Source organism: Semicossyphus pulcher, unplaced genomic scaffold (assembly GCF_022749685.1).
Source record: "Semicossyphus pulcher isolate SPU_LCO1_2020_fin unplaced genomic scaffold, fSemPul1.0.p SCAF_7, whole genome shotgun sequence".
NCBI lineage: Eukaryota > Metazoa > Chordata > Actinopteri > Labriformes > Labridae > Semicossyphus > Semicossyphus pulcher.
In genome coordinates, this window is record NW_027211748.1 from 1,959,389 (window position 1) to 1,980,044 (window position 20,656).

Here is a 20,656-nt window from a genome sequence, read left to right on the forward strand (position 1 = left end):
ACAAACATCTCTCCTTGTTGTTTCACCCCCTGAAAAAAGAAACTGCTGTATTCTTTCTCACTGTCGGTCTTATAATCTGGTTATTGTTGATGACAAAGATCATCACATCTGTCACAATGGTCTGTCCATCTTAGTCAGAGTCACCTCTGTAACCCCACTAACACACTGATCTGCTGTGAATGAGGTTGTAGCTTCAGTTTGATCAGTGTAGCAGTCTGTACTACACACGGCCGTCATTATATGGCACATAATTGTGGCTTTAAGCTTTTTAAAGCCTCACTTCTATTGTCCCCTGACTTACAAACATCTTCTTATGTATAAAGATTACACTATGCAGATTTATTTTATTCTTTAAGGGCGACAGTTAAAAGGACGTTTCTCCAGCCTGACCCCAACTTGTAACATAATACAACATATATGGAGATGTGGGTTTATTTATTCATTGGCTTTACATTTATTTTCATTTTTATTGTAATATGTGAATTAATAATTATACATTTTGAATTTCTTTGCAAAGCAGTTTATGATTCTGTATTGAAACATAAAAGACAGTCTATGCAAAGTCACGACGTATACCAAAGCATTTAATCTCAAACTGTAATAATATGAAAAACATGAAGCATTTGATATTAAAAAGAAATAAAAAAACAGGTAAAACACTGAATAATACAATATATACCAGAAAGTGAACGATTATACAAATGAAGTTTATTAAGCAGAGATAATGTACAGAATCAGATTAGCACTATACTACAAAATCTGCTCTTAGTAATGCAAACTTACAGTGTATCAGTAAACATGGAACAATCATTGCATATATATTCATGATTTACATTTTTAACTGATAATCAAAGTGATACATGAGATGGATTTATGAGATGATGGTGAGAAAAGGTGAGCAGAAAATAGTCAGCATGTGTGCAGTTGGTGGACGGTCACTTGTTTCTGAGGATGGTCAGCACAAAGAGTCCACAGCAGTACACCAGACTCTTCACTATCAGCAGCATGTACAGCAGCAGGAGCAGCTTCACCTGGTACTGAGACGGGACAGAAGGGGCTGGTGGAAGTGAGGGTGGAAGTGAGGGTGAGGGTCCTGGTGTTGAAAGCGTAGAACCTTCTGAAACAGGAAAAGGAGTTATACAAAATGTCAGCTCTCTGCTCCTCTCCTCTCTCTGACATCATCACCAAATGAAGCTGAATCAGTGCTGAACACAGTCACCAAGCCTTCATTACCTGTTTCTGTCTGCGCCTCCACCGTGCCGCCCTCGTGCTGCACGTAGCAGCGGTATTCATACGAGCTGATCTCTTGCTGATGGATGGACAAGATGGAGGCAGTACATCCAGACTCTCTGAGCTTCAGCAGCCGTCCGTCAGCAGAGGGCAGCTCCTCAAGACGTCCATTCTCCTTTTGTCTTTTCCAGGAGAACTGGACCAGAGGAGGAAACATGGCTGAGGCCACACACAGCAGGGAGCTCTTCCCCTCCAGTTGGGCTCTGGGTGCTGCCGGGTACACGCTCACCACGGGCTTCACCACCTGCTCATCTGAAGTTTGATCGAGCAACAAGCAGCACACACACATTCACTATCACAATCAGGTTTATTGCCAAGTAAACGTTTACACATACAAGGAAAACAATGAACATAGAAACAGAATAAAAAGTACAAAGCTAGTAAACAGCAGTATTGTTACTGTCAAGGATCTTAAAGAAAAGATCAAATAAACAATACAAATATGAAAAACAATATTATATAAAATATGTGTATTCACACAGTCACCAGCAGCTTCCAGCACTGCATTCAGTCTGATCCTGAAAACTACATGGACTGTGGTCTCTAAATCACGCATCAACACAGCTCCAATTTTAGATCATGAACTGTATTAATCTCTTAGCAAACACATTTATTATTTAATGTCACATATGGTATATGTGAAACACAAGCATGATAATAGTAATTGGTCATTATTACAATATATCAACATGTTGTACACGTACTTTGCTCTAAGCATCAATATTCTTTAAGATTTTCAAATTAAAACATTTATATAAAACATTACTAAAATATGATTATTAAAAATGAAATAAAATGTTTAAGGTATCAAATAATGACATAATACAATTTAATATATTCATGAAATGTATTTTCTGAGAATATAAACATTTATTTCTGTAATAGTGATATTGTGCTCATTAGTATTAGTTACATATTGACCTTGACAGAAAACATTATGATCATTTCACTAACATTAAATATTTACAGGTTAATACTAAAGAAACAAATCAATACAACAATCACTTCATAATGATTTTTATTAACAGTATTTTAATTATATTATGAAATGTGAATAAAGTTTACTGTGATTTTGAATATGAAATAAAGTATTAAATGATTCCCGAGCAGAGTTCTAAATATAAAATCACGTTTAGATTATAAAGTCTGTAAAAGTGTTGATATTTTAACATTTGTGCCTTTCTTTGTGAAGCTATAGAAATATATAAATGAGAAAAGGCGTAGTAGTTTTATTTTTAGACATATAAATACCAGTTGTGAAGTTAATTTTAGAGTCTCAGAATGATTGAATCATTTTTTACAACATATTTCAAGATTTGAGCTGATTTTTTTTGTTACCAAAGAACAGTAGTTGCTGAATAACAGAGAACATTAAATAGTGATATCTGTAACATTGCTTATATCAGACTCAGACTATGAACCAGTTTTATCGGCTGCAGAATAAAGAACATCCTGAGCTGTGCAGTCACATTTTAACATCTTTTCACAGGTTAGGAACATTTTTAGTCACAATAGCTGCATGGCTGCAGAAAATATCCACCAATTATACACATTTAACATGGAATGTCTTAAGCAACAAAAATGAATTAAAAACACATTTCAGACTTGTTCAATAAACAACTGAAGACAATAAATGTTTATTCTTACCTGTAACAAACAGTCTAGTTCCAGAGCCAAAGATGAGGTAGTCGTTCCCCCACAGTGAAAACAACTGATACAAAAACCTGTGTGCGGCTGAACAAATTCTGAACCAGGATCAGATTACAGCTCATGTCGTCCTCTGATGTTCATGTCGACATAAATGTCTCTTCTTTGATATTTTCCTAGCAGTGTTCCTCTATTGATGCTAATGTCTGTTGGTCCACTTCTTTAGTCCACATGGATTGGACTGGAGCCAAAGGATGGATGAATCGATTCATATGAAACGTACAGACGTTCTTGGTCTCCTGAGCAGGGCTTGACATTGTCTTTTTTGCTCACCAGCCACTGTGGCTAGTGGTTTCCAAAGTTACTAGCCACTCAACATTTTCTCGGGAGGTAGTGCTCATGGCCCGCTCTATAGGCAAATAAACATGGAGCCTCATTCTAGAGGTCTTCTGGAACCCGAGGACCCGGGACCAGGACGGGTTCGGGTCCACGTATTACCCATATCTTTTTTTGCCTACTACCAGCTCACTTGCTAGGGCGGACAAGACTAGAAAAAAACCCTAAAATAAACAAAAGAGCATTACTGAAAAAAGTCCCACGGCAAGAGCAGCTATTGGACCATTGAAGTTCTGCAGGGAAACAAACAACAATCAAACACACAGTTTATTATGCAAAAGTTAAAACCAATACTGATTAATAGTTAAAACTACATAACTTATGTTAACGGTAAAATACCTGGCCCGTCATTATCTCACTGACTGCCAGCCGCCTGAAACCCAGCAGGGAAGCAGGTCTGCAATACATGAAAAAAACAAATGTGACACACATTAAAACAAGACACACATAACAATACAATCATAAAAATAGCCTTACTCCTGGACCTGGCGTCTCCCCTGCACAACCGCGTGGAATGAGGTGGACATCCGCCTCACTCCACCGACCTGAATCAAACATCACAACCTGTGTTCCCACCACAGGTAGACATATATTCTATAGATGCCACTAGGTGCTGCACCTCCCCTTTTTACTCAGTGCCACCCGCCACATATCGCCCCCTCAAAATGCATCGGCGCCCCGACGATGTACAGATTCTAGCAAAAATTAAACACTCAAAAAACATTCATTTTCAAATCAATAACATCAAAAGCACCTAATTATACTGATGCATCGTAATTTTGTCCTACAGACCTTGGCAATCAGTAAGGATTAGTGTGTCTGCCTGCAGTAATTCTACTAGATTTCCATAGGCCCTCCCCTAATGCTGGGGACCCTTCTGTGTCTGAGTCCTCCTCTTCTCCCACAACCACGTCTGCACCCGTACAGAGCTCAGGTTCCAGCATTGACTCCTCATCAGAGAATTCGAATGCCAACACTTCTGGTGAGTTAGAATCAGCTTTGTCATTTACTCCTACTTCGACCTGTTCTACTGAATCCTGGCCCATTTCTGTCCTCAGTCCGCCTGCGGGAACACTTCTCAACTCAGTGCGATGCAATTTCCGCACTGGTCCACCCTGGACTGCAGGGGTGATCGAATAGACAACCACACGCTTGGGGGGGGGGGGCACTGCACGACTCGGTAGGGGGCCCGGGTCCCACACATCCTGGAACTTGTTACGGCCTTTCACGCCGTGATTCCTTACATATACAATGTCTTCCCCACTTAGGGACTGATCCCCCACTTGATCCTCATGCTTTTGATCTCTTCACTGCCTTCTTGCAGGCAACCGCTGTCGTACATGGCTGTATGCTTCCTCAAGTAACTCCTGGTGATCCCGCACCCAGTCCTTCTGGCCCTTCTCCATCTCTTCTTTCTCAGCCCCTAACAAAAGATCTACCAGCAAGCGGGGCTCTCGCACAAACATTAACCAATTAATTAACATTAATCTGCTTCACCAGAACATCTGCCACCGTACTGGCCTGCTGTTCCTTGGTTGGAATGGCTTGAGTGTATTTGGAAAACACATCTGTTAACACAAGCACATTTTCCTTACCATTTGAAGCTGGTTCTAAAACGGTGAAATCTAGTGCTAGGATTTCATGTGGACGAGAAGCCTGCAAACTGCCCATAAAAGGTTTGACTTTTTAACAGTCTCTGATGCCCATGGTTATCATGCATCTGAGTGAGAACCTCTTTCTGTAAACACTGTGGCAGTACAAGTTGATAATCCTCCTTGCCACTATCAGGGGAGCTAAACCTGCATAAAATACCTTCTCTTCCTCCCTCAGGCGTCCCCACTGGCGAGATAGCTCCTTGGTACCTTGACCAAATCTCTCCCTTTCCTTCGAATCAGGCGGTCTGGCTTTTGTCCAACAAGCCAACAGTGGTCCAGTGACTGGGTCTTGTTCTTGTAAGGTGGCCAAGTTCTCTTTGGAGCAACCTGGGAGAACAGAAATGTCAGATTGAACACACATGCCACCCCACTCCCATTCCTTTTCCTCTTCTGATGTCTTGGCTACGCTGGCCTCACTGTATTGGCGCAATAAAGCATCTGCATTCCCCTTTCGATATTTCAAAGTAAGGTTAAATGGAGCCAGCTGGGCTGGCCATCGCTGCTCCACGGCACCCAGTCTCGCTGTATCTAGGTGCTTAAGTGGGTTGTTGTCAGTAAACACAGTGCAGGAGCTCCCTAACAAGTACTCTCTGAACTTCTCAGACACTGCCCAAGTGCCAGAAACTCTAGCTTCATAGAGCTATAGTTCTGCATGTTCCTCTCAGTAGGTTTGAGAGCCCTGCTGGCATAAGCAATCGGCCTGAGCTTCCCCACGTGTTTCTGAGAAAGCACAGCCCCCAGACCTGCATGACTTGCATCTATCTCTAACACAAATGGTCTCTGAAAATCAGCATAAGCCAACACCGGTGCAGAGACTAGTGCCTTCTTCAACTGGCTAAACTTTTCCTTACACTCTTCTGTCCAGGCTGCGGCCAGGGGCTTCCGAGGAGTCTTTCCCCTTCTGTTACCTGCGCTCAGCTGTGCCACCACCTGTTGCAATGGATCAGCCATCTTTGCAAATCCTGCTATGAAGCGCCTGTAGTAACTGTCAAACCCCAGAAAAGATCAGAGCTCAGCCAGGTTTGTGGGGGTCTTCCAATCATGCACAACAGCTACTTTGTCTGGGTCTGTTGCAACTCCATCAGCTGATACCACATGGCCCACATACTTAACTTGATTCTGAAAGAAATGACACTTTGAACATTTGACCTTGAGCCCCTGCTTTTTTAGCCGAGAGAAAACTTCCTCCAGCCTCTCCAAGTGCTGCTAAACGGAAGAAGAAAACACAATCACATCATCAAGATATAATAAGACAGATTGGTAATGGCAGTCTCCGAACATACGCTCCATAAGGAGCTGGAAAGTGCTAGGAGCATTGCACAGCCCAAATGGCATTCTATTAAACTCAAGAGTCCGAATGGATTACAGAATGCTGTCTTTGCTCTGTCCTTTTCAGCAACCTTGACTTGGTTGTAGCCACTGCCTAGATCCAAGGTTGAGAACCACTTAGCTCCTACCAGTCCATCCAGGGATTCTTTGATCCTTGGTTAAGGGAAAGCATTTTTCCTGGTTTTAGCGTTCAGGCGACGACAGTCAACACACAACCTGATTCCACCATCTTCCTTCTTCACCAGTACGATGGGAGATGCATATGGACTACTACTTTCCCTGATTATCTGGCTGTCCAACAAATGTTTTATATGAGCTCTCACTAAGTCATACTGTGAAGGTAGGATACGACGGTACGACTGATGAACAGGGCTATCATCGAGCCAGGGTATCTCATGCTGGATGAGATTAGTGTAACCTAAATCAGCCTCATCTTTTAAAAATAGTGAGTGGTACTTACTAAGCAATGCTGCTGCTTGTTGTTGCTCAGATCTATCTAACCCCTCAAAAGTAGGCATGCCTCAGGGCTCATCGCCATTCTTGGGGCCTCTGCTAGTCTGGGATCATCAAAGAGGCTGGGGCCGTACTGCACAAAGAGCTCATAGTAGAAACTTTTTATCACATTCATTCCCAGTACCCCAGGAGTCTGCTTTTTCTTAAGCTGCATTTGAGGGTCCTTTGGATCTTTTCCTGCCAGGACACCCCTGCGTGCAACACATTTCCCCAGTATAGTGATGCCCAACTCTTAATAGCCTAGATACGGCAGCTTTAGACCATTTTCCGCCCTGAGATCTAACCATGCACAATCACGTAACTGAGCATCTGTGAGGTTACCAAAAGGTTTGTTAAATAAACTCTCTGTGATGATTGTGACCATTGACCCAGTATCCACCAATGAGAAAACCACAAATTCTCCCATTCTCAATTCCGCTAATGGACACTTACTAAGCAGTGCAGACGTAACAGGTGGATCTGGTTCTGAATCAAGGTTTGTCCCTAGATTTGTGTGACTTTGCTCACTAGCAGGCTCCTGTTATTCCAACTGGATTTGCTCCCTGTCAGATAGGGTTGTTTTAGGGAGAGCAACAGTACAGTAGCGAGCTATGTGGCCCCTCTGATCACACTGAAAACATCTAGGCTTTCCATCTGGATTTCTTTTACTTTTACAGGGAGGCTGAGCCCCCAACTCTTTTGTTGAGGGTTGCAGTGCTTGCATCAACAGGTCTAGCTGCCTCTGTTGAGCTTCAATAAGAGCTTTTAGTTGCTTAGGTGCTTGTGCCTGGACTTCCGGGGAGAAAAGTGAAGAGGGATTATCCTTCTGCTTAAACGACTGCCCTTCACACTGCGTTGTCCACTGAACACCCTCCCTACGTACATCCCGAATAGTCCACTGGGGATTTAAGCAAACTTTGACTCTCAATCTTACACTTAGACTCTGGTTTTAATTGGTCTTAGTGACCAAATTAAAGATGAGCTAGCTGCCCGTGATGATTGCTCTAGTCTAGACTCCCTTGTGACGCTAGCTATCCGGTTAGATAACCACCTTCGTGAGCGGCATAGGGAGAGAGCTAGCCATCAGTTTCCCTCATCTGCCACTCACTCCACCTCCCCTTACCTCACTAGAACAGGCACAGTCCCTAACCCAGTTCCCTGTGGCTCCCCCAGTCCTTCCACTTCCCCTGGAGAAGAGCCCATGCAACTGGGCTGGGCCCGCCTCTCGCCAGCTGAATGGCTCCGCAGGATGCGGGCTGGGGAGTGTGTGTATTGTTCTGAGATTGGAAATTACCTCACTGTCTGTCCCAGACGGCCAAAAGAAGAGGCTCGTCAGAACCCCCACACTTACTGGCGAGCCTCTTCTCCCAATCCCCGACCCAGAATGGAGCTGGAGGCCATGTTATTTTGGAATCAACAATCCCTGCCTCTGTCTGAGCTAGAAGATTCTGGCGCAGATGAGAACTTTCTGGATGCCAACCTGGCGACACAGGCTGGCATAGCCATCAAACCCCTGGCTACACCCCTTAATGCTAATGCTCTGAACGGCAAACTCCTCGCCCTTGTCACTCACCGTACCAAGCCTCTGCATCTCCTCCTCTTTGGGAATCATCGTGGGGACATTCAATTCCACCTCATCTCCTCCCCTCAGGCCCTGTCACCCCTGGTTGAAAACTCACAACCCATATCTCGACTGTTCCACTAATAAATTTGTTAGCTGGAGCCCCTTCTGTCCATCCACCTGTTTGCAGTCGGCCCTCGCTCCAATAGAGGCCACTCTTTTCCCACTTACCAGCGAACCCCCATATCTTTCAGCCATTCCCCCTGCCTATCATGACTTAAAGGAGGTTTTCAGTAAACAGCTCGCTCTCTCTCTCCCTCCACACCGTCCTTATGACTGTGCCATAGACCTTCTCACCGGAGCTCCCTTACCCTCCAGCCGACTTTTCAACCTGTCTAGTCCAGAGAGAGAGGCTATGGAGAAATACATCCATGATTCCCTGGCTGCTGGCATCATCCGTCCATCCTCTTCCCCAGTTGGAGCCGGCTTCTTCTTTGTTGCCAAGAAAGATCACACTCTCCAGCCCTGTATTGATTACCGAGGTCTCAACGCTATCATCATTAAAAACAAGTACCCATTGTCCCTTATCAACTCTGCCTTTGAATCCCTACAACATGCTATCATTTTCTCCAAACTGGACCTGCGTAATGCTTACCATCTGGTTAGGATCCGTAAGGGAGACGAATGGAAAACGGCTTTTAACACGCCTCTCGGCCATTTCGAGTTCCTCACCATGCCTTTCGGACTCACCAACGCCCCCGTTTTCCAGGCCCTAGTAAACGATGTGTTACGAGACCTCCTGTTTTCGTCTACTTGGATGACATCCTGATCTCATCCCACTCTGAAGAGGAACATGTGGCACATGTCAGACTGGTGCTTCAGAGGCTCTTGGAAAATAAACTCTTTGTGAAAGCCAAAAAATGTCAGTTCCATGTCACTTCAGTCCCCTTCTTAGGCTGCATTATTGAGAGCGGACAAGTCAGAACAGATCCAGAGAAGATCCAGGCAGTGGCAAACTGGCCCAAGCCAACATCCCTTAAACAACTTCAGCAGTTCCTGGGTTTTGCAAACTTTTACCAACGCTTTATTAGGGATAACAGTCGGGTGGCCGCACCCCTTACCCAGCTCACCTCCACCAAGACCCCTTTCTCCTGGACTCCTGAAGCAGACGCTGCGTTTTCTGAGTTTAAGGCCCGCTTCACATCCGCCCCTGTGCTCGTCCATCCAGACCCATCTCGCCAGTTCATTGTAGAGGTTGACGCATCCAGCTCCGGGGTGGGAGCCATCCTCTGTCATCGACCAAAAGCTCCATCCCTGTGCCTTCTTCTCCCGTCGGCTTTCCCCAGCTGAGAAGAATTATGATGTTGGTAACCAGGAGCTGTTGGCCGTCAAACTTGCTCTGGAGGAATGGAGACACTGGCTGAACATCCCTTTGTCGTCTGGACAGACCATAAAAATCTGGCATACATCCAAACTGCAAAACGCCTCAACTCCCGTCAGGCTCGTTGGGCTCTGTTCTTTGGCCGTTTCCCCTTCTCCCTCACCTACCGCCCGGGCTCTCGGAACACAGCCGGTTCCTGGTCGTCCCTGGTCTCATATTACGGTGGACTTTGTCACTGGGCTTCCCCCATCCCAAGGTAACACCACCATTCTCACCATTGTGGACAGATGTACTGTTATGGCTGTGGCAGTGCCACAGCTTATCTCCTAGTGTTTCTCTGTGTTTTCCCTCTCCTTGTGTTCCCAGTGTTCCCCTGTCTGTTCCTAGTTGTCTCTGTGTCTGGTTGTGTTTGTACCTGGCATGGGCCTGGTTTCCCCACCTCCCTGACTCCCAGCTCTGCTCCTCCTGCACACCTGCTCTCAATCGGCTCATCACTCCTCCCAGTCTGCACACCTTCCTCTCATCAATTCATAAAGCCTGCATATTTCAACCCTGGTTCTTCAGTCACTTACGCCACATTGTCATTCAACCTTCAGTGGTAGCCACGCTCTCAGCCAAATAATTTTGTATTTAGCTAAAAAGTGAACTTGCCATATTTTTGCCTTATTAGTTCCTAATTTTTTTTCCCTGCCTCAGGATCACCTACGCCTGTTCTGCCAGCCCTGTAATCCCTCAAGACACCTCAGCTTCACCACTTGCCTCACCCTCTCCTGCTGCCCCCCGGATTCCCTTCCCAGCCATCAGGCCACTCATTCCGTTCTGAGCAAACATCATTCTTCTCCAAAATCCTACTGTGTCCTGCGTTTGGGTCTATCCTAAAAGATCGTAACAGTTCGGGCCCCAGCTTTCAAATAATAGACGGGTCCAGGTCCGGCATTTCTCGGTTCTTCACAGGTCCGGGTCCCAACTTTCAAAGAATAGACAGGTCCGGTTCGGGTTCCGGATTGCACAATAAAGGGTTTCTTAGGATTCGGGCACAAAATTTTGGACCCGTGAAGACCTCTATCTCATTCACCTTAATAAGACTTGAAAAAACATAATACAAAAAACTGTGATGCAGACTCACAGCACAGAGAGGGGCAGAGCTGCTGCGCAGGCGCACAGAGGGAGGGAGCGTGTGAGTACGTACTGAAGTGATGATGTGAAACTTTGTTTGATGATGAAGCCTGACGCCTGTGTTCATCAGTGAAATATATGAAGTACACAGCAAATGGACATATGACAGCATGTAGAGTTTATACTTCATAGTAGCCCACCTGTGCGCGGAACTGCGGACAGATCACTTATTGAGCCAGGTAGAAATACAGATCTGTGTCATATCTCCTCCTCCCAGCGCGCATGATAACTGATAAACTACGCGTGGATCACCTCAGGTTAATTTCATTCACAGCCTGTGGACGTAGTTGATTTATAAAGATGATTGTTCAAATACGGGGACAGATCGCGACCCTATTTAGTCAGGGGCCAAGCATGAGAACCACACACAGATCGGTGTCATCACTGGCTGCATGATAATAAACTGCTCACTGCTGGATCACATGATAAACTCTGATTAACTGATAATAGATCACACTCTGGATCATCTCTCTCTCTATGCTGTCTCTCCCTCTGTTCTGTCGGTTCCGAATCGTCCCATATTAAAAACTTTAAAGCAGTCTCCTTGCTGAAGAAAAATAGAATGCCACCCGCCAGAGTGGCTAGTAAGAGTGAGTGAGTAACCCGTCACTGCCCAATTCTACCAGCATTTGGCAGGTTGGCGGGTGTTAATGTCAAGCCCTGCTCCTTCCCCATGCATATGGAGTGGGGAAGAGTCTTTTCACTCAGAGAACCATGGTTACAATGTAACCAAGCGATCTTCATCATTCTCTCAGTGTAATGATGATCTTCATCATTCTCTCAGTGTAATGATGATCTTCATCACTCTCTCAGTGTATGATCTACTATATTTAAATTGTTCACAAATTCAAAGTTTTTTAAAAATATTTGAGAGAAATAGGCCTTTTGTGTACATAGAAAAAGTCTTAGAGCTTTGAGTTCAGCTCATGAAAAATGGGAGCAAAAACAAAAGTGTTGCATTTATATTTGTGTATAACCTTGCAAATGTGGACTGACATGACCTCGTGGCCGCTGCACAATTTCACGGCAAGAGAAGCCCTCCTGCCACAAGGCCCATATAGAAGCAACGCAACAGGTTAGTGTGCATGAACCCTTGGTGCGACTGGCACGCTCGAAAGCACATGCGCCTGCTGGATTGTGTCCACATTCCAGTGGGACAGCCAAGGCTTTGATAATGGCCTGCCCAAACAGTTAGACTAGAAGCAGATAAGAGCTGGTCAGTCTCTCTGAGGGCCTGTGTGCGCCTGACAGGCATCACATGGGGTAGAGCTGCTCGACTTCCTGCTCTTCTTCAAGAGAGGAGAGTGGAACTCTGATGGAACTTCGGGCAAGAACCTGCAGCTGTCACAGTGAAAAGACAGTGCCTGGATCTCACATATCCTTCTGGCGGAGGTTATGGCCAACAGGAAGGCTGTTTTAAGATAGAGCCATTTCCATTCAGCAACCCCAAGGGGCTCAAAGGGGGGACACTAAAGTGCTCCCATAAAGGGACTGACAGTCTAGGCCTTTAAACACCTCTGAGAAACCGTGAGATCAGGGAACAGTCATTCTCGTTCAGGGTGAATTTACCCACACAAACTGTTCACACACTTGTTCTAAAATCTTTGCTTTGTTTGGTTGATTTGTATCGTAGACTGTCACACAGCACCCTGACTGAGGTGGAGATCAGACAATCACTGAATCCAAGCCAGCTCAGGTGCTTTATAGATTAACCGTGAAGTGTGGCTGAGCAAGCCGGTGTGTCTTAAAGAAGTATCCATGTATCCTGACGGCAGGGGGATCATTCCCTGTACGTATGGAAAATGTGGAGGGATAGTTTCAATAAGGTAGAGAACATCTACACATAGAGAGCGATGAAGATCATCTACACACTGAGAGGTTGATGAAGATTAATTGAAATTGAATGCTTTTATTGTCATTATACACACACAGTGTACAACAAAATTAATAGACAACTCTCGTGGTGCAAATAAATAAATAAAATAGTAAGAATAAGAAAGATATACAGTAGAAATAAATATAAGCACACAAATGGTAGAGATAAATATATTGCACACTGAACATAATACGATAGTTTCAGTATCCTGAACAAGGATTTATTCAGGACACTGAACTACTGTTTGTTCATTAACCGTATTGCACTTAGGTAAAAAGTGTTCAAGAATCTGGATGTGCGGGCCTGGATGGATCAATTCACTGAGAGCTCTGTCTCTGTAAAGCAGCGGTCCCCAAAAGGCGGACCGTGGTGCTGATCCGGACCCAACTGCCGTCGTCTCCGGACCCGGACCTATTTACAGTTTTGACAAGCGCATCTATTTAACCTGCGCAGCTTTTTTGTCTTTGCGGTAGTGATTTGGGGGTCCAAGAAATTCGCAGACCAATGCATTCATTGTAAATCATCACACTTGATGCTACTCAGCCAATCAAATCTGTCACACAGATCGCGACTGACCCGGTGGGTGAGTGAGAATACAGATACAGACTGAAATTAGAGAGACACAGTGGGAGAAAATAAGTGAGTTAGGGAAAAGTAGACATGGCGTGCTCTAAAATGAGAGCAGTAGAGAAAACCGAGCTTTTAAGACTGGACAGACTCGTATATGTTCTGTGACTATGGCGATTATTAAACGCGGACACTGTCTGACACTGTCACTCTGTTTGTCTCTGTTAACAGAGACTCCAGGCTGCAGTTTAGTTCAAACACTGATAAACCTGAGAGTTACACAGAGCTACATCAGGCTTCATCATCATGACTAGTTTTCCTCTTATTTCCGCAGCTCTGTTCTCATATGTACCGGTATGAGCCCTCTCTCTCTCCCCCTCGCTCTCTCTCTCTCCAGCAGTCCGTCAGTGTACAGTGCGTTTAAATATTATTTATTTCATAGTCATTGCCTGATTTAAAACTCACCATGAGAAAAAGTCTAATGCAACTGCATTTCGGCAAAACATAAAATACAATTTGGCAAACATAAAATAACATATCAAGTGAATCCCCCTGTTATGGTCAAATCTTGATAATTCTGTCAGGAGGCAGAGAGACAGCAGCTTAAGTGAAAAGGTAAAGCTGTCTCTCATTATACAACCAGTAGTACCAGACATTATATTATTTGTTTTCATTTACAAATAAAGACACTTCCATCACAAACTGGGGCATAAAATCAACCAAAAACACAGGAAAGCCTTAATGCCCCCTTTCAGTAGAACAGAGTTTAAAGCAGAAGCCCTCGTGATACTTGTAACTCTGACAGGAGTTTTATATTTCTATGTATTCATGTCTGTTTTGTCATTGCATTCTGTTTGTCTGTGTGACAGCCACTTGGGAACCGCTACTAAGAACCCCTTGCCCCTTTTTGTCCTGTTTTGTCGTCACAGTGGGAACAACAATAAACCTGCTGGAATATCTGAGAATATAAATAAAGACATGATAATAAATATAATTCTGACACAAGTAAAAAAGTGAACTCAGTTTGTTCTGTTTGTAATGGAGGTGAACTATGTGAACCTGGGCTGTGGTTTCTGCTGTCTTCCTGTCACAAACATTATCTGACATCTGTTCATCTGCTGGTTTTTGTTCAGGCTGCTCGCATCATTTCTCACTGTGGGAACATAACAGGAGCAGTAGTAGGAGGCTGAGTGAGAGAGTTTAACGTTCTGGATCTGCAACTCACAGCCGTTCTGTTTATTCACAGCTGAGAAATCATCTTGCTGAGGATGATTGTATTTTTTAGCTGTTTCACCACTTTTCTTGTTAATTTCTAGGATCTTTCTGAACGTTTCTGTGTCTTTCTTCTGGTACCAGTGTAGCCAGTCACTTCTACACTGGTCAGTGCCTCCACAGCTGAAGGAGACTTCTTCTCCAACGTTCCTGGTGAATGATAAACTGTCCTGTTTGAGCTCTGCTGCCATGGCAACCAGTGCTTTAGAGAGACAGACAGACAGATGGATGGAGGTTAGCGTAACGGTGCTTGTTCAGCCCTGTCACTTAATAATGACACTTACGTTCAACAGTACATATTTAAATAGTTAAATATATTAATGTCACTTCAAGGAGACAGGGTTGGTTTGTTGAAGGGTGAGTTTGTTGGCTCCTGATTGGCTGGAAACACTCACCTGAACACACACAGCACAGAGCTGCAGCTGGGAGGAGAAGCATTTTGTGCAGCAGTGTTTCCTCTGGTGAACCTGAGAAGAACCAGGACGAGCTGTGAGATCAGACGAGGGCCTCGTGGTTTCTAACAGGTCCTCAGACCTCCCATCAGCCCCTGCAGCAGGCAGATCAGGCCTTGTTGATGATTGACAGCTTGTTTAAAGCTGCTGTGTGGTTTCAGAAGAGTCTGAGGTTTAAAGGGGAGAGGGGGCGGAGCCGAGGAGTTGACGGAGTTAGAACGACTACAGGTGCATAAGAAAGACGAACAATTACAAACACTGATTTTAAGAGTGAAAATATTTAATTCAAGGCAGAAACATTTATTTTGTATCTTTGATGTAGAAAGTTTAAAGTTTGTGTTCAATCTTTAAACGTCTGTTTCTGAAGAGAAGACAAAGTCAGTCAGCAGACGTGATTCATTTATTATTAAAGTTTTAATCTTTGCTTTGAAATGATTCTTTTCACAGACTTCTCTGTTTCTCTGAAGTGATTCATTGACAAGTTTCTTTGTCTCCATTTGAATCTGACAGCAGACAAAAAATCGGACTCACAATGAAGCAGAAATCAAATGTTAGCACAAACACAATCAGGCTGCTGGTGAACACAGTAACAAAGACACCGACCTGTGATAAATACTAAAGTCCAAATCCACAAAACTCACAGTCTCACATCTTATTTTGTATTCTGTTGTTCATCTCTTCATTAGAGCTTCTTGATGTTTCACTGAGTGAAATATTCAAACCAACACTCAGTCACACGGCACATTTCTGCATGTCAGCTGCATCATTTTAGACACATTGGCCCCAAAATCCTGCACCACAGATTTAGCTGTAAACCTTGATGAATTGATTGATTGAAGTTTGCCATGAATTATATTGTTTAATTCATGCAAGATAGGCCTTCTGTCATGTTGACAGTTTGTTTCTGTGAACATATGAATAGAGTGTGGATTGAAATGTTGCTGCCTCAAGGAATTGTGGGACGTTATGATGTCCTTTCCTCTCATAAAGGAGGGTCCAGTGTTTCCTCTGCTTCAGGAGAAAGGAGAGGAAGCATTGAAGCTCCTGTCCCCAGTATTTGTAGAGTTCAAACAGCTCTTATCATGGCGGCCTCTTCAACACTTCCAGCTCGTTTCACTCAGTTAGAAACTCTGAGCAGAGAGGACTTTTCAAACGCAGCCCAGGTGTCTTTCATAGTCGAGTCATCAAGTCTTTCTTCATTTCTCTTTGTTTTTCTGTCTTTAGTCTTCAGTTCAGTCCTCAGTCTGCTCCCTGACAGATCTGATCTTTGTTTCTGTCTCATGTTTGTGTGAAGATCTTTATTACACACATTAAACTGCAATGAAAACACTCATAAAACACTAATTATCCCACTATTGCTTCCATATGTTTTAAATGTCATTTACACAAAGGACAAAACATGAACAACAAAAATACTCTAAATGTTCTTTAACACTATTTGTCAGCTACATTTTAATTTCAATAAGAGGATTGAAACACAATTTAATTATTTTCACTATCAAATGTGTTTTTACACTTCAAATATTTTATGCTGCATAAATATTTTGGTCTAATCTGATTATGTTGTTGCAGTCTCTTTATTTAAAGTATCAATATGAACATTTATTTGTATGAATATTGAATTTTGATCAAGAAAATCATATTTTCTCTGCTGCTGGGGTTCATTGTGCGATCTAAAGAAAAACTAAAGAGTTCTTGTTCACTTTCATTATTATCCAAACAGGTTGTCTTATGTCTGGAGTTATTGACTCAAATATCATAAACAAATTAACATGAGAATATTTAATTTAAATGCTGATATTACAAATAAATACACAGCTAACTGTTGTCACCAGTTGATAACAGTTGACACTTAAATAAAGTAAAACACACAAGTGACCTGTTGTAGTTTTCATTCATATATACTGATTGAGTTTCTCCTCTATAGAAGTTGATATCAAAGACAAACCTGCACAGCAATTTTTGTTAATTTGTTAATTTTTCAGTGTTAGTTGAAATCATGAGAGGTTAGTGTTATGTTAACACTGTAAAGATGAAAAGTATCACATTCAGAGTCATTTTCTGTAAAGTGTTAGGGTGGGTTTTGGGCGTTACTTGCATTCTTACACCAGGAGTGTCAAATTGACCACGCCCTCATTTTCGGTGAAGACGAACTCTCCACATCCCGCTGTCGCCATTTTATCTTGTCGTAACGGTAAGTTTTATTCGATTAAATGTCAGCTTTAAGAGGGATACTTGGTCTAGAAATATAATTTATTATTTATTGAATGTCATTTGTACAAAAATATTTTATCTCCAAATGCAACAACCCATTTTAGACCGTTTTTTTGTCGAGCCGACTGTTAAGCTAACTTGAACTCTGTAAAGATTGCTAACTCTTACGACACTCTGCAGTCGAGGCAGTAAAATATAACATTCTTGCGATATTTTTTGGCTTAAACTTAACCGCTTTCACAGTTAAAAGAAGGAGTTGCAAGTTAATGTTAAAATAACGTGACATTACTCAAAATAACTTTCCCTCATCAAAGCCGGAGGTACATGTTGTAGCTATAAGCTTCGTAGCTTCGCTAACCATAAGTATCATAGGCTGCATTGAGCTAGTAATTAAGAGCGTTGAGCAGCCCCAGGCAAGCACGGGAGTTAATCCCCCATGAAACGGGTATAACACGGACTTAACACCGGCTGAGGAGGTAGGTGGCAACGAGGTGTGTGTAACGTTATGTCGTTAGATATACCGCAGTCACTTCTGCTTGAATTAGACATGTTTGAGTAGGCTTATTTAAGACAGCGCTCAGAGTCCCTGATTTACCTGCAGCATTTATCTACATTTTCAGCTGTTTTCAGGACACAACCAAATGTCCTGACTGAGCGAAAACTAAATGAACTCTGATTTATTTTATAATAATATCAAAGAAGATTTTATACAACATGTATTGAATTGTCTTCATGTAGTTCCCTGCAGTTATCAGCTGGTATTACAGTGTATATAACAGTACTGCTGTCTGTTCAGTGCAGATTAAAACCTTCACGCTGCCTCCCCCTAGTGTCTGCACACACACTGTTCCAAACTCTACTGCTTCTTTCAATAGGACTACAACTGCTTCTACTACCATTATTCATGCTATATTACTGTTTCTAGACTCTGCCTTTCACATTTGTAAAGCCGTGATTGACATGTGGAAAACTCCCCTCAAAGCCCTTTAAGGTGGAATAAGAGAGAGGAGAAGAATCTACAGGAGGACACAGATCCTGATCCAAAACACCTGATGATGTCATACTTACTGAAAACGTTCTTATTGAAAGTTCAGGAGAAAAGACGAGTTTAAAGTTTGGATTTTAAAGCCTCAACTCAGTCAGACTGTCTGATGTCAGCAGGGAGGTTATTCCTGACGTAGCCAGCTGACTCCTGTTTAACTCTGAGGACAGACAGGAACCCTGTATTCTGACAGCACAGAGCACAGGATGTATACGGCTATGAGGTCAGACAGGTGTGAAGGAGCGAGGCCATTCATCCGTCTGAACCACAAAAAGTCCTATCAGACATTGATAAGGAGCAAATGAAGTTAAATTGGTGCTGTATGCTCACCTGTTCTACTTTTAGTGCAACAAGTTACAATAATCAAGTCAGGATGAAACTAAGGTGTTAATTAATGTCTCTACATCAGCCCTGTGCAGGAAGGAGCGTGTTTTAGCTTTGGTACACAGGTGTTAAAAGTGATCTTGGTGATTTCTTTAATGTGCTGATCAAATAGAGCACATTGAACAACAATAAGATCCTTGATAGTCAAACTTTGAAACTGTCTCCTTTGTCTAAAGTCTAAAGTCTAAACGGAAGGACGGACAGACGGATGGACGGACGGACTACGTATAATTTTGCCCAATGGTTAAGTCTGTGTCTAAACACTCTTCCTCCTTCTCACGATCCTCTTACCAAGCTCTGGGTTTGAGAGAATCGATTGGTCCGTTGCAGGGTCTTTTATATGGGTTGATCTCTTAGCAGGTTACCATGGTGATTAACCCCGGTAACGAGTGAAGCACTATTACAACCCTGAAAAGCCATGTTTTAACCTGACATTACCTCACTAACCCCAAATCCTCATGTTAGTACAGGCCTCTGAACAACACACAGAGGTGCTGTCTGATCTGACATCCCTATCAGCAGGACAGTGTTATTAGTCTGTGACAAAACTACAACACAACAAATCACTGTTGGAAATACATCTGGTTGGTTTATGGAACCATCTTGGTCGTGCTTTAAAAACCATCATGGACTGAGCTGTCTCCTGAGGTAAAGCCAGAGGTCATGTTGACCCATCCATAAAACCCGACCTCCTTTACATGCAGACTTTGACTCTCCATAATGATGTCACCTGCCTTCCTCCTTTTGCACTCATCATAATAACCACAGCCTGTAGAGGCTTTGTCACTTCAGTATAAACGAATAAAACAGCTGATCATGTACCTGAACCTTTGACCTCTCCAACTAAATCAAACAGCCCCGTCTCACAGCAGTCTGTTAAACAGTCAGGAACATATAGAATCGTGTAAATGGACATGACTGTTTTAACATGTGTTTCATTTGGAAGTATGTAACATAAAAGCCTTCTCATGTCAGGCAGCACGACAGCATCAATCAAATCAATCAATCAATCAAATTTTATTTGTATAGCGCCAAATCATAACCAGGGTTATCTCGAGACACTTTACAGAAAGAGCAGGTCTAGACCGACTCTTTGTTAAGTTATTTAAAGAGAGGCCCAACATGAATCCACCATGAGTAGCACTTAGCAATTCGGCACATTGGCAGAAAAACTTCCTTTTAACAGGCAGAAACCTCGAGCAGAACCAGACTCATGTGGAACAGCCATCTGCCTCGACTGGATGGGCCGAGAATGGGATAGAAGGAGATGCAGGATAGAGACAGGCAAAGAGAGCAACAACAACATATGTTCTTGTTACCACAACAACATATGTCCTTGTTACATGAACAACAACAGACACATACTTATGGTTACAATGCCAATAATAGTGGTAGACTAGGGTGAAGATTGGCTAAATAAATAAATAAATTAGCGAGAGAAGCAGAGTAATGATAAAGGCTGTAGTAATCGTAATTGTAACAGTTGAAGTCAACAGGTCTACTATTAGCATTAGCAGCAACAATAATGATACTATGGGGAAGGCTGATGTTAGTAGTTGTTGCAGTCGAGCAGGTCCACAGCAGCAGGTGGTCTGCAGCAACGATCCTCAGGAACCTTCAAGACAAGGGAGCACAAGAACTCTCGGGAAGATATGTGGTTAGTAATGTTAATGGGACCAGAAGATACCGAGTTAATGAGCAGCATTAATATGACAGAGAGAGAGAGAGAGAGAGAGAGAGTCAGAGAGTCAGAGAGAGAGAGAGAGAGAGAGAGAGAGAAGCTTGGTGTGTCAGATCCCCCCGGCAGTCTAAACCTATAGCAGCATAACTATGGGCTAGTCCAAGCCTGAGCCAGCCCTAACTATAAGCTTTATCAAAGAGGAAAGTTTTAAGTCTACTCTTAAAAGAAGAGAGGGTGTCTG

At 43.1% G+C, this 20,656-nt stretch overlaps 1 pseudogene; it reads right to left on the reverse strand.

Annotated features, from left to right (window-relative positions):
- Positions 1-324: 324 nt before the first annotated feature.
- On the reverse strand, positions 325-15,114 carry LOC138611047 (immunoglobulin lambda-1 light chain-like; annotated as a pseudogene).
- Positions 15,115-20,656: the final 5,542 nt, after the last annotated feature.